We start from the raw sequence: 13,718 nt of genomic DNA, 5'->3' as shown, positions 1-13,718 counted from the left end.
TGGATTAAAACATCCACGCTTTGTACATTAATGCTTTGTATTTTGTTCTATTTAATCTGAACAAGAACCTAAAAAACAGTCAGTGATCACTGCTGGCCTCTCTTGGTTGAGAACCACTGGCTTAAAACGTATTGCACAGCACTATATACTGCTTCCTTGTGGTCATCTTACAAGCAATGCAGCATCCAGAAGCTGCATGTTGCATATAATGATGCAATGAGAATCCTGCGTGGGATACCTAGAGGGGTAGTGCCAGTCAGATGTTTGTACCTGTGGGTATTTGGACCTTTAACAAAGTTAATGTTCACGTTTCGGGAACGACAGAATGGTGGTTCTCTAAGGATTGATTGATTGACTGATGGGTAGAGCAAAGGATTCTAACCTTTCAACTATTTCTCTGCAACGGGAACGAATGACTCTTCAAACGTGTGCTGCACCAATATTTATTTGGTGTTTAAACATGTGCATGGAAAAGAAACAGAAAGTGTAATATGTTTTGTAAAATATTACATGTGATACAACAGATAAAGGTAAAATTTATTTATGAAGTCATATATGAATGGAAGCATTCAGTAAAAAGTGATTGATCGGAATAGAATATCCCTGCAGTGTGTCGTGAAGAGTAGGGGGTACAAAAAAGAGTCACTAAAAAGTAGCAAAAAACTTGAAATAAATGACCCTTATTGTCACACACCTACTTTAGAACTTAAGGAATACTAGAAGACTAAATAATTTTGTTTAGACCCAGCCACACTCAGATTCATAGTAAGAATCGAGTTGTGTACCATCAACTTCCACCTCACAAAGTGTCAGGTATTCTGTTCTCCCAGGAATAATGATGTTTATGTAGCGACCTTCCATTCCATTGCATGCAAAGGTTTGTGATGCCCCAGCAGCGATGGATGAGATTACAGCACATCTGAAAACAAATGACAAGAAAAAAGATTAACAAGTAACATAAGACTAATGTAAAACAAAAATTGGATAAATGTCCCTCTCAGATAGTTAAGATGCTGCTCGAAATTGTATGGTGGACGTAACTCTAAATAACGGGGTAGAAGTAGAATTTTTTATAAACATAATTAATGATTGCCACATATATGACTGTTATGACAAAGTTTCAAAGATGAGTAGCTCATTTACCTGGGATTCGCATTGCCATTGTCATTAAGTGAATTTCCAATGCGGATCTCAGCTCCATTGATCCTCTCAGGGCAACAGTCTTGTCTGTTGGTGATAGTCACAGTGTTGATTTTATATGTCTTCAAAAGGTCAAGTCTCCACCATGGATTCAAGTCGTTGTTTGTATGGGCACAGGATCCCTGGTTGTAGTTGCTGGCATGATTCCCATCAATGGCATTTTCGGGTTTGGCATTCCCATACGTTGAAGACTGAGCCACTTGTCCAATTCTGGCAACATTAGTCTCTGAAAAGTTGCAAATATTAGCAATAATATCATAAGAAGAACTCCAAAAACCATTATGTGTTCATTAAACGTGGAAGACACAAGAAGAATTGGACAAGATTTACCTGAAAGTGTACCATCAACTTCCACCTCACAAAGTGTCAGGTATTCTGTTCTCCCAGGAATAACGATGTTTATGTAGCGACCTTCCATTCCATTGCATGCAAAGGTTTGTGATGCCCCAGCAGCGATGGATGAGATTACAGCACATCTGAAAACAAATGACAAGAAAAAAGATTAACAAGTAACATAAGACTAATGTAAAACAAAAATTTGTATAAATGTCCCTCTCAGATAGTTAAGATGCTGCTCGAAATTGTATGGTGGACGTAACTCTAAAAAACGAGGTAGAAGTAGCATTTGTTTTATAAACATAATTAATGATTGCCACATATATGACTGTTATGACAAAGTTTCAAAGATGAGTAGCTCATTTACCTGGGATTCGCATTGCCATTGTCATTAAGTGAATTTCCAATGCGGATCTCAGCTCCATTGATCCTCTCAGGGCAACAGTCTTGTCTGTTGGTGATAGTCACAGTGTTGATTTTATATGGCTTCAAAAGGTCAAGTCTCCACCATGGATTCAAGTTGTTGTTTGTATGGGCACAGGATCCCTGGTTGTAGTTGCTGGCACGATTCCCATCAATGGCATTTTCGGGTTTGGCATTCCCATACGTTGAAGATTGAGCCACTTGTCCAAGTCTGGCAACATTAGTCTCTGAAAAGTTGCATATATTAGCAAAAATATGATAAGAAGAACTCCAAAACCCATTATGTGTTCATTAAACGTGGAACACACAAGAAGAATTGGACAAGATTTACCTGAAAGTGTACCATCAACTTCCACCTCACAAAGTGTCAGGTATTCTGTTCTCCCAGGAATAACGATGTTTATGTAGCGACCTTCCATTCCAGTGCATGCAAAGGTTTGTGATGCCCCAGCAGCGATGGATGAGATTACAGCACATCTGAAAACAAATGACAAGAAAAAAGATTAACAAGTAACATAAGACTAATGTAAAACAAAAATTGGATAAATGTCCCTCTCAGATAGTTAAGATGCTGCTCGAAATTGTATGGTGGACGTAACTCTAAATAACGGGGTAGAAGTAGAATTTTTTATAAACATAATTAATGATTGCCACATATATGACTGTTATGACAAAGTTTCAAAGATGAGTAGCTCATTTACCTGGGATTCGCATTGCCATTGTCATTAAGTGAATTTCCAATGCGGATCTCAGCTCCATTGATCCTCTCAGGGCAACAGTCTTGTCTGTTGGTGATAGTCACAGTGTTGATTTTATATGGCTTCAAAAGGTCAAGTCTCCACCATGGATTCAAGTTGTTGTTTGTACAGGCACAGGATCCCTGGTTGTAGTTGCTGGCACGATTCCCATCAATGGCATTTTCGGGTTTGGCATTCCCATACGTTGAAGACTGAGCCACTTGTCCAAGTCTGGCAACATTAGTCTCTGAAAAGTTGCAAATATTAGCAATAATATGATAAGAAGAACTCCAAAACCCATTATGTGTTCATTAAATGTGGAACACACAAGAAGAATTGGACAAGATTTACCTGAAAGTGTACCATCAACTTCCACCTCACAAAGTGTCAGGTATTCTGTTCTCCCAGGAATAACGATGTTTATGTAGCGACCTTCCATTCCAGTGCATGCAAAGGTTTGTGATGCCCCAGCAGCGATGGATGAGATTACAGCACATCTGAAAACAAATGACAAGAAAAAAGATTAACAAGTAACATAAGACTAATGTAAAACAAAAATTTGTATAAATGTCCCTCTCAGATAGTTAAGATGCTGCTCGAAATTGTATGGTGGACGTAACTCAAAATAACGATGCAGAAGTAGCATTTGTTTTATAAACATAATTAATGATTGCCACATATATGACTGTTATGATAAAGTTTCAAAGATGAGTAGCTCATTTACCTGGGATTCGCATTGCCATTGTCATTAAGTGAATTTCCAATGCGGATCTCAGCTCCATTGATCCTCTCAGGGCAACAGTCTTGTCTGTTGGTGATAGTTACAGTGTTGATTTTATATGTCTTCAAAAGGTCAAGTCTCCACCATGGATTCAAGTCATTGTTTGTATGGGCACAGGATCCCTGGTTGTAGTTGCTGGCACGATTCCCATCAATGGCATTTTCGGGTTTGGCATTCCCATACGTTGAAGATTGAGCCACTTGTCCAAGTCTGGCAACATTAGTCTCTGAAAAGTTGCAAATATTAGCAATAATATGATAAGAAGAACTCCAAAACCCATTATGTATTCATTAAACGTGGAACACACAAGATGAATTGGACAAGATTTACCTGAAAGTGTACCATCAACTTCCACCTCACAAAGTGTCAGGTATTCTGTTCTCCCAGGAATAACGATGTTTATGTAGCGACCTTCCATTCCATTGCATGCAAAGGTTTGTGATGCCCCAGCAGCGATGGATGAGATTACAGCACATCTGAAAACAAATGACAAGAAAAAAGATTAACAAGTAACATAAGACTAATGTAAAACAAAAATTTGTATAAATGTCCCTCTCAGATAGTTACGATGCTGCTCGAAATTGTATTGTGGACTTAACTCTAAAAAACGGTGTAGAAGTAGCATTTGTTTTATAAACATTATTAATGATTGCCACATATATGACGGTTATGACAAAGTTTCAAAGATAAATAGCTCATTTACCTGGGATTCGCATTGCCATTGTCATTAAGTGAATTTCCAATGCGGATCTCAGCTCCATTGATCCTCTCAGGGCAACAGTCTTGTCTGTTGGTGATAGTCACAGTGTTGATTTTATATGGCTTCAAAAGGTCAAGTCTCCACCATGGATTCAAGTCGTTGTTTGTATGGGCACACGATCCCTGGTTGTAGTTGCTGGCACGATTCCCATCAATGGCATTTTCGGGTTTGGCATTCCCATACGTTGAAGACTGAGCCACTTGTCCAAGTCTGGCAACACTAGTCTCTGAAAAGTTGCATATATTAGCATTAATGTGATAAGAAGAACTCCAAAACCCATTATGTGTTCATTAAACGTGGAACACACGAGAAGAATTGGACAAGATTTACCTGAAAGTGTACCATCAACTTCCACCTCACAAAGTGTCAGGTATTCTGTTCTCCCAGGAATAACGATGTTTATGTAGCGACCTTCCATTCCATTGCATGCAAAGGTTTGTGATGCCCCAGGAGCGATGGATGAGATTACAGCACACCTGAAAACAAATGACAAGGAAACAGATTAACAAGTAACATAAGATTAATCTAAAGTAAAAGTTTGTATAAATGTCAATTTCAGATAATCAAGGTGCTGCTCTTTATTGCCTAATTAACTTAACTCTAGAAAAACAGAAGTAGAAGTAGAAATCTATTACAATTTTAATTAATGATTGCCACATATATGACAGTTATGACAAAATTTGAATCAAGTATAAGATGAATAGCTCATTTACCTGGGATTCGCATTGCCATTGTCATTAAGTGAATTTCCAATGCGGATCTCAGCTCCATTGATCCTCTCAGGGCAACAGTCTTGTCTGTTGGTGATAGTCACAGTGTTGATTTTATATGTTTTCAAAAGGTCAAGTCTCCACCATGGATTCAAGTTGTTGTTTGTACAGGCACAGGATCCCTGGTTGAAGTTGCTGGCAAGATTCCCATCAATGGCATTTTCGGGTTTGGCATTCCCATACTTTGAAGATTGACTCACTTGTCCAAGTCTGGCAACATTAGTCTCTGAAAAGTTGCAAATATTAGCAATAATATCATAAGAAGAACTCCAAAAACCATTATGTGTTCATTAAACGTTGAAGACACAAGAAGAATTGGACAAGATTTACCTGAAAGTGTACCATCAACTTCCACCTCACAAAGTGTCAGGTATTCTGTTCTCCCAGGAATAACGATGTTTATGTAGCGACCTTCCATTCCATTGCATGCAAAGGTTTGTGATGCCCCAGCAGCGATGGATGAGATTACAGCACATCTGAAAACAAATGACAAGAAAAAAGATTAACAAGTAACATAAGACTAATGTAAAACAAAAATTTGTATAAATGTCCCTCTCAGATAGTTAAGATGCTGCTCGAAATTGTATGGTGGACGTAACTCTAAATAACAGGGTAGAAGTAGCATTTGTTTTATAAACATAATTAATGATTGCCACATATATGACTGTTATGACAAAGTTTCAAAGATGAGTAGCTCATTTACCTGGGATTCGCATTGCCATTGTCATTAAGTGAATTTCCAATGCGGATCTCAGCTCCATTGATCCTCTCAGGGCAACAGTCTTGTCTGTTGGTGATAGTCACAGTGTTGATTTTATATGGCTTCAAAAGGTCAAGTCTCCACCATGGATTCAAGTCGTTGTTTGTATGGGCACACGATCCCTGGTTGTAGTTGCTGGCACGATTCCCATCAATGGCATTTTCGGGTTTGGCATTCCCATACGTTGAAGACTGAGCCACTTGTCGAAGTCTGGCAACACTAGTCTCTGAAAAGTTGCATATATTAGCATTAATATGATAAGAAGAACTCCAAAAACCATTATGTGTTCATTAAACGTGGAACACACGAGAAGAATTGGACAAGATTTACCTGAAAGTGTACCATCAACTTCCACCTCACAAAGTGTCAGGTATTCTGTTCTCCCAGGAATAACGATGTTTATGTAGCGACCTTCCATTCCATTGCATGCAAAGGTTTGTGATGCCCCAGGAGCGATGGATGAGATTACAGCACACCTGAAAAAAAATGACAAGGAAACAGATTAACAAGTAACATAAGATTAATCTAAAGTAAAAGTTTGTATAAATGTCAATTTCAGATAATCAAGGTGCTGCTCTTTATTGCCTAATTAACTTAACTCTAGAAAAACAGAAGTAGAAGTAGAAATCTATTACAATTTTAATTAATGATTGCCACATATATGACAGTTATGACAAAATTTGAATCAAGTATAAGATGAATAGCTCATTTACCTGGGATTCGCATTGCCATTGTCATTAAGTGAATTTCCAATGCGGATCTCAGCTCCATTGATCCTCTCAGGGCAACAGTCTTGTCTGTTGGTGATAGTCACAGTGTTGATTTTATATGTTTTCAAAAGGTCAAGTCTCCACCATGGATTCAAGTTGTTGTTTGTACAGGCACAGGATCCCTGGTTGAAGTTGCTGGCAAGATTCCCATCAATGGCATTTTCGGGTTTGGCATTCCCATACTTTGAAGATTGACTCACTTGTCCAAGTCTGGCAACATTAGTCTCTGAAAAGTTGCAAATATTAGCAATAATATCATAAGAAGAACTCCAAAAACCATTATGTGTTCATTAAACGTTGAAGACACAAGAAGAATTGGACAAGATTTACCTGAAAGTGTACCATCAACTTCCACCTCACAAAGTGTCAGGTATTCTGTTCTCCCAGGAATAACGATGTTTATGTAGCGACCTTCCATTCCATTGCATGCAAAGGTTTGTGATGCCCCAGCAGCGATGGATGAGATTACAGCACATCTGAAAACAAATGACAAGAAAAAAGATTAACAAGTAACATAAGACTAATGTAAAACAAAAATTTGTATAAATGTCCCTCTCAGATAGTTACGATGCTGCTCGAAATTGTATTGTGGACTTAACTCTAAAAAACGGTGTAGAAGTAGCATTTGTTTTATAAACATTATTAATGATTGCCACATATATGACGGTTATGACAAAGTTTCAAAGATAAATAGCTCATTTACCTGGGATTCGCATTGCCATTGTCATTAAGTGAATTTCCAATGCGGATCTCAGCTCCATTGATCCTCTCAGGGCAACAGTCTTGTCTGTTGGTGATAGTCACAGTGTTGATTTTATATGGCTTCAAAAGGTCAAGTCTCCACCATGGATTCAAGTCGTTGTTTGTATGGGCACACGATCCCTGGTTGTAGTTGCTGGCACGATTCCCATCAATGGCATTTTCGGGTTTGGCATTCCCATACGTTGAAGACTGAGCCACTTGTCCAAGTCTGGCAACACTAGTCTCTGAAAAGTTGCATATATTAGCATTAATGTGATAAGAAGAACTCCAAAACCCATTATGTGTTCATTAAACGTGGAACACACGAGAAGAATTGGACAAGATTTACCTGAAAGTGTACCATCAACTTCCACCTCACAAAGTGTCAGGTATTCTGTTCTCCCAGGAATAACGATGTTTATGTAGCGACCTTCCATTCCATTGCATGCAAAGGTTTGTGATGCCCCAGGAGCGATGGATGAGATTACAGCACACCTGAAAACAAATGACAAGGAAACAGATTAACAAGTAACATAAGATTAATCTAAAGTAAAAGTTTGTATAAATGTCAATTTCAGATAATCAAGGTGCTGCTCTTTATTGCCTAATTAACTTAACTCTAGAAAAACAGAAGTAGAAGTAGAAATCTATTACAATTTTAATTAATGATTGCCACATATATGACAGTTATGACAAAATTTGAATCAAGTATAAGATGAATAGCTCATTTACCTGGGATTCGCATTGCCATTGTCATTAAGTGAATTTCCAATGCGGATCTCAGCTCCATTGATCCTCTCAGGGCAACAGTCTTGTCTGTTGGTGATAGTCACAGTGTTGATTTTATATGTTTTCAAAAGGTCAAGTCTCCACCATGGATTCAAGTTGTTGTTTGTACAGGCACAGGATCCCTGGTTGAAGTTGCTGGCAAGATTCCCATCAATGGCATTTTCGGGTTTGGCATTCCCATACTTTGAAGATTGACTCACTTGTCCAAGTCTGGCAACATTAGTCTCTGAAAAGTTGCAAATATTAGCAATAATATCATAAGAAGAACTCCAAAAACCATTATGTGTTCATTAAACGTTGAAGACACAAGAAGAATTGGACAAGATTTACCTGAAAGTGTACCATCAACTTCCACCTCACAAAGTGTCAGGTATTCTGTTCTCCCAGGAATAACGATGTTTATGTAGCGACCTTCCATTCCATTGCATGCAAAGGTTTGTGATGCCCCAGCAGCGATGGATGAGATTACAGCACATCTGAAAACAAATGACAAGAAAAAAGATTAACAAGTAACATAAGACTAATGTAAAACAAAAATTTGTATAAATGTCCCTCTCAGATAGTTAAGATGCTGCTCGAAATTGTATGGTGGACGTAACTCTAAATAACAGGGTAGAAGTAGCATTTGTTTTATAAACATAATTAATGATTGCCACATATATGACTGTTATGACAAAGTTTCAAAGATGAGTAGCTCATTTACCTGGGATTCGCATTGCCATTGTCATTAAGTGAATTTCCAATGCGGATCTCAGCTCCATTGATCCTCTCAGGGCAACAGTCTTGTCTGTTGGTGATAGTCACAGTGTTGATTTTATATGGCTTCAAAAGGTCAAGTCTCCACCATGGATTCAAGTCGTTGTTTGTATGGGCACACGATCCCTGGTTGTAGTTGCTGGCACGATTCCCATCAATGGCATTTTCGGGTTTGGCATTCCCATACGTTGAAGACTGAGCCACTTGTCGAAGTCTGGCAACACTAGTCTCTGAAAAGTTGCATATATTAGCATTAATATGATAAGAAGAACTCCAAAAACCATTATGTGTTCATTAAACGTGGAACACACGAGAAGAATTGGACAAGATTTACCTGAAAGTGTACCATCAACTTCCACCTCACAAAGTGTCAGGTATTCTGTTCTCCCAGGAATAACGATGTTTATGTAGCGACCTTCCATTCCATTGCATGCAAAGGTTTGTGATGCCCCAGGAGCGATGGATGAGATTACAGCACACCTGAAAAAAAATGACAAGGAAACAGATTAACAAGTAACATAAGATTAATCTAAAGTAAAAGTTTGTATAAATGTCAATTTCAGATAATCAAGGTGCTGCTCTTTATTGCCTAATTAACTTAACTCTAGAAAAACAGAAGTAGAAGTAGAAATCTATTACAATTTTAATTAATGATTGCCACATATATGACAGTTATGACAAAATTTGAATCAAGTATAAGATGAATAGCTCATTTACCTGGGATTCGCATTGCCATTGTCATTAAGTGAATTTCCAATGCGGATCTCAGCTCCATTGATCCTCTCAGGGCAACAGTCTTGTCTGTTGGTGATAGTCACAGTGTTGATTTTATATGTTTTCAAAAGGTCAAGTCTCCACCATGGATTCAAGTTGTTGTTTGTACAGGCACAGGATCCCTGGTTGAAGTTGCTGGCAAGATTCCCATCAATGGCATTTTCGGGTTTGGCATTCCCATACTTTGAAGATTGACTCACTTGTCCAAGTCTGGCAACATTAGTCTCTGAAAAGTTGCAAATATTAGCAATAATATCATAAGAAGAACTCCAAAAACCATTATGTGTTCATTAAACGTTGAAGACACAAGAAGAATTGGACAAGATTTACCTGAAAGTGTACCATCAACTTCCACCTCACAAAGTGTCAGGTATTCTGTTCTCCCAGGAATAACGATGTTTATGTAGCGACCTTCCATTCCATTGCATGCAAAGGTTTGTGATGCCCCAGCAGCGATGGATGAGATTACAGCACATCTGAAAACAAATGACAAGAAAAAAGATTAACAAGTAACATAAGACTAATGTAAAACAAAAATTTGTATAAATGTCCCTCTCAGATAGTTAAGATGCTGCTCGAAATTGTATGGTGGACGTAACTCTAAAAAATGAGGTAGAAGTAGCATTTGTTTTATAAACATAATTAATGATTGCCACATATATGACTGTTATGACAAAGTTTCAAAGATGAATAGCTCATTTACCTGGGATTCGCATTGCCATTGTCATTAAGTGAATTTCCAATGCGGATCTCAGCTCCATTGATCCTCTCAGGGCAACAGTCTTGTCTGTTGGTGATAGTCACAGTGTTGATTTTATATGTTTTCAAAAGGTCAAGTCTCCACCATGGATTCAAGTCGTTGTTTGTATGGGCACAGGATCCCTGGTTGTAGTTGCTGGCACGATTCCCATCAATGGCATTTTCGGGTTTGGCATTCCCATACGTTGAAGATTGAGCCACTTGTCCAAGTCTGGCAACATTAGTCTCTGAAAAGTTGCAAATATTAGCAATAATATCATAAGAAGAACTCCAAAAACCATTATGTGTTCATTAAACGTTGAAGACACAAGAAGAATTGGACAAGATTTACCTGAAAGTGTACCATCAACTTCCACCTCACAAAGTGTCAGGTATTCTGTTCTCCCAGGAATAACGATGTTTATGTAGCGACCTTCCATTCCATTGCATGCAAAGGTTTGTGATGCCCCAGCAGCGATGGATGAGATTACAGCACATCTGAAAACAAATGACAAGAAAAAAGATTAACAAGTAACATAAGACTAATGTAAAACAAAAATTTGTATAAATGTCCCTCTCAGATAGTTAAGATGCTGCTCGAAATTGTATGGTGGACGTAACTCTAAAAAACGAGGTAGAAGTAGCATTTGTTTTATAAACATAATTAATGATTGCCACATATATGACTGTTATGACAAAGTTTCAAAGATGAGTAGCTCATTTACCTGGGATTCGCATTGCCATTGTCATTAAGTGAATTTCCAATGCGGATCTCAGCTCCATTGATCCTCTCAGGGCAACAGTCTTGTCTGTTGGTGATAGTCACAGTGTTGATTTTATATGTTTTCAAAAGGTCAAGTCTCCACCATGGATTCAAGTCGTTGTTTGTATGGGCACAGGATCCCTGGTTGTAGTTGCTGGCACGATTCCCATCAATGGCATTTTCGGGTTTGGCATTCCCATACGTTGAAGATTGAGCCACTTGTCCAAGTCTGGCAACATTAGTCTCTGAAAAGTTGCATATATTAGCAATAATATGATAAGAAGAACTCCAAAACCCATTATGTGTTCATTAAACGTGGAACACACAAGAAGAATTGGACAAGATTTACCTGAAAGTGTACCATCAACTTCCACCTCACAAAGTGTCAGGTATTCTGTTCTCCCAGGAATAACGATGTTTATGTAGCGACCTTCCATTCCATTGCATGCAAAGGTTTGTGATGCCCCAGCAGCGATGGATGAGATTACAGCACATCTGAAAACAAATGACAAGAAAAAAGATTAACAAGTAACATAAGACTAATGTAAAACAAAAATTGGATAAATGTCCCTCTCAGATAGTTAAGATGCTGCTCGAAATTGTATGGTGGACGTAACTCTAAAAAAGGAGGTAGAAGTAGAATTTTTTTTAAACATAATTAATGATTGCCACATATATGACTGTTATGATAAAGTTTCAAAGATGAGTAGCTCATTTACCTGGGATTCGCATTGCCATTGTCATTAAGTGAATTTCCAATGCGGATCTCAGCTCCATTGATCCTCTCAGGGCAACAGTCTTGTCTGTTGGTGATAGTTACAGTGTTGATTTTATATGTCTTCAAAAGGTCAAGTCTCCACCATGGATTCAAGTCATTGTTTGTATGGGCACAGGATCCCTGGTTGTAGTTGCTGGCACGATTCCCATCAATGGCATTTTCGGGTTTGGCATTCCCATACGTTGAAGATTGAGCCACTTGTCCAAGTCTGGCAACATTAGTCTCTGAAAAGTTGCAAATATTAGCAATAATATGATAAGAAGAACTCCAAAACCCATTATGTATTCATTAAACGTGGAACACACAAGATGAATTGGACAAGATTTACCTGAAAGTGTACCATCAACTTCCACCTCACAAAGTGTCAGGTATTCTGTTCTCCCAGGAATAATGATGTTTATGTAGCGACCTTCCATTCCATTGCATGCAAAGGTTTGTGATGCCCCAGCAGCGATGGATGAGATTACAGCACATCTGAAAACAAATGACAAGAAAAAAGATTAACAAGTAACATAAGACTAATGTAAAACAAAAATTGGATAAATGTCCCTCTCAGATAGTTAAGATGCTGCTCGAAATTGTATGGTGGACGTAACTCTAAATAACAGGGTAGAAGTAGCATTTGTTTTATAAACATAATTAATGATTGCCACATATATGACTGTTATGACAAAGTTTCAAAGATGAGTAGCTCATTTACCTGGGATTCGCATTGCCATTGTCATTAAGTGAATTTCCAATGCGGATCTCAGTTCCATTGATCCTCTCAGGGCAACAGTCTTGTCTGTTGGTGATAGTCACAGTGTTGATTTTATACGTCTTCAAAAGGTCAAGTCTCCACCATGGATTCAAGTCGTTGTTTGTATGGGCACAGGATCCCTGGTTGTAGTTGCTGGCACGATTCCCATCAATGGCATTTTCGGGTTTGGCATTCCCATACGTTGAAGACTGAGCCACTTGTCCAAGTCTGGCAACATTAGTCTCTGAAAAGTTGCAAATATTAGCAATAATATGATAAGAAGAACTTCAAAACCCATTATGTGTTCATTAAACGTGGAACACACGAGAAGAATTGGACAAGATTTACCTGAAAGTGTACCATTAACTTCCACCTCACAAAGTGTCAGGTATTCTGTTCTCCCAGGAATAACGATGTTTATGTAGCGACCTTCCATTCCATTGCATGCAAAGGTTTGTGATGCCCCAGCAGCGATGGATGAGATTAAAGCACATCTGAAAACAAATGACCAGAAAAAAGATTAACAAGTAACATAAGACTAATGTAAAACAAAAATTTGTATAAATGTCCCTCTCAGATAGTTACGATGCTGCTCGAAATTGTATTGTGGACTTAACTCTAAAAAACGGTGTAGAAGTAGCATTTGTTTTATAAACATTATTAATGATTGCCACATATATGACGGTTATGACAAAGTTTCAAAGATAAATAGCTCATTTACCTGGGATTCGCATTGCCATTGTCATTAAGTGAATTTCCAATGCGGATCTCAGCTCCATTGATCCTCTCAGGGCAACAGTCTTGTCTGTTGGTGATAGTCACAGTGTTGATTTTATACGTCTTCAAAAGGTCAAGTCTCCACCATGGATTCAAGTCGTTGTTTGTATGGGCACAGGATCCCTGGTTGTAGTTGCTGGCACGATTCCCATCAATGGCATTTTCGGGTTTGGCATTCCCATACGTTGAAGACTGACTCACTTGTCCAAGTCTGGCAACATTAGTCTCTGAAAAGTTGCAAATATTAGCAATAATATGATAAGAAGAACTCCAAAACCCATTATGTGTTCATTAAACGTGGAACACACGAGAAGAATTGGACAAGA

At 38.3% G+C, this 13,718-nt stretch overlaps 1 pseudogene; it reads right to left on the bottom strand.

Annotated features, from left to right (window-relative positions):
- Window positions 1-738: 738 nt before the first annotated feature.
- Window positions 739-13,718, bottom strand: part of LOC113032058 (uncharacterized) — a 36,731-nt pseudogene continuing 23,751 nt past the window's right edge.

The sequence above is a fragment of the Astatotilapia calliptera genome, chromosome 11 (assembly GCF_964374335.1).
Source record: "Astatotilapia calliptera chromosome 11, fAstCal68.1, whole genome shotgun sequence".
NCBI classification, from domain to species: domain Eukaryota; kingdom Metazoa; phylum Chordata; class Actinopteri; order Cichliformes; family Cichlidae; genus Astatotilapia; species Astatotilapia calliptera.
The sequence above is the reverse complement of the archived record's forward strand: the minus strand, read 5'-3'. Positions and strand labels throughout refer to the sequence as shown.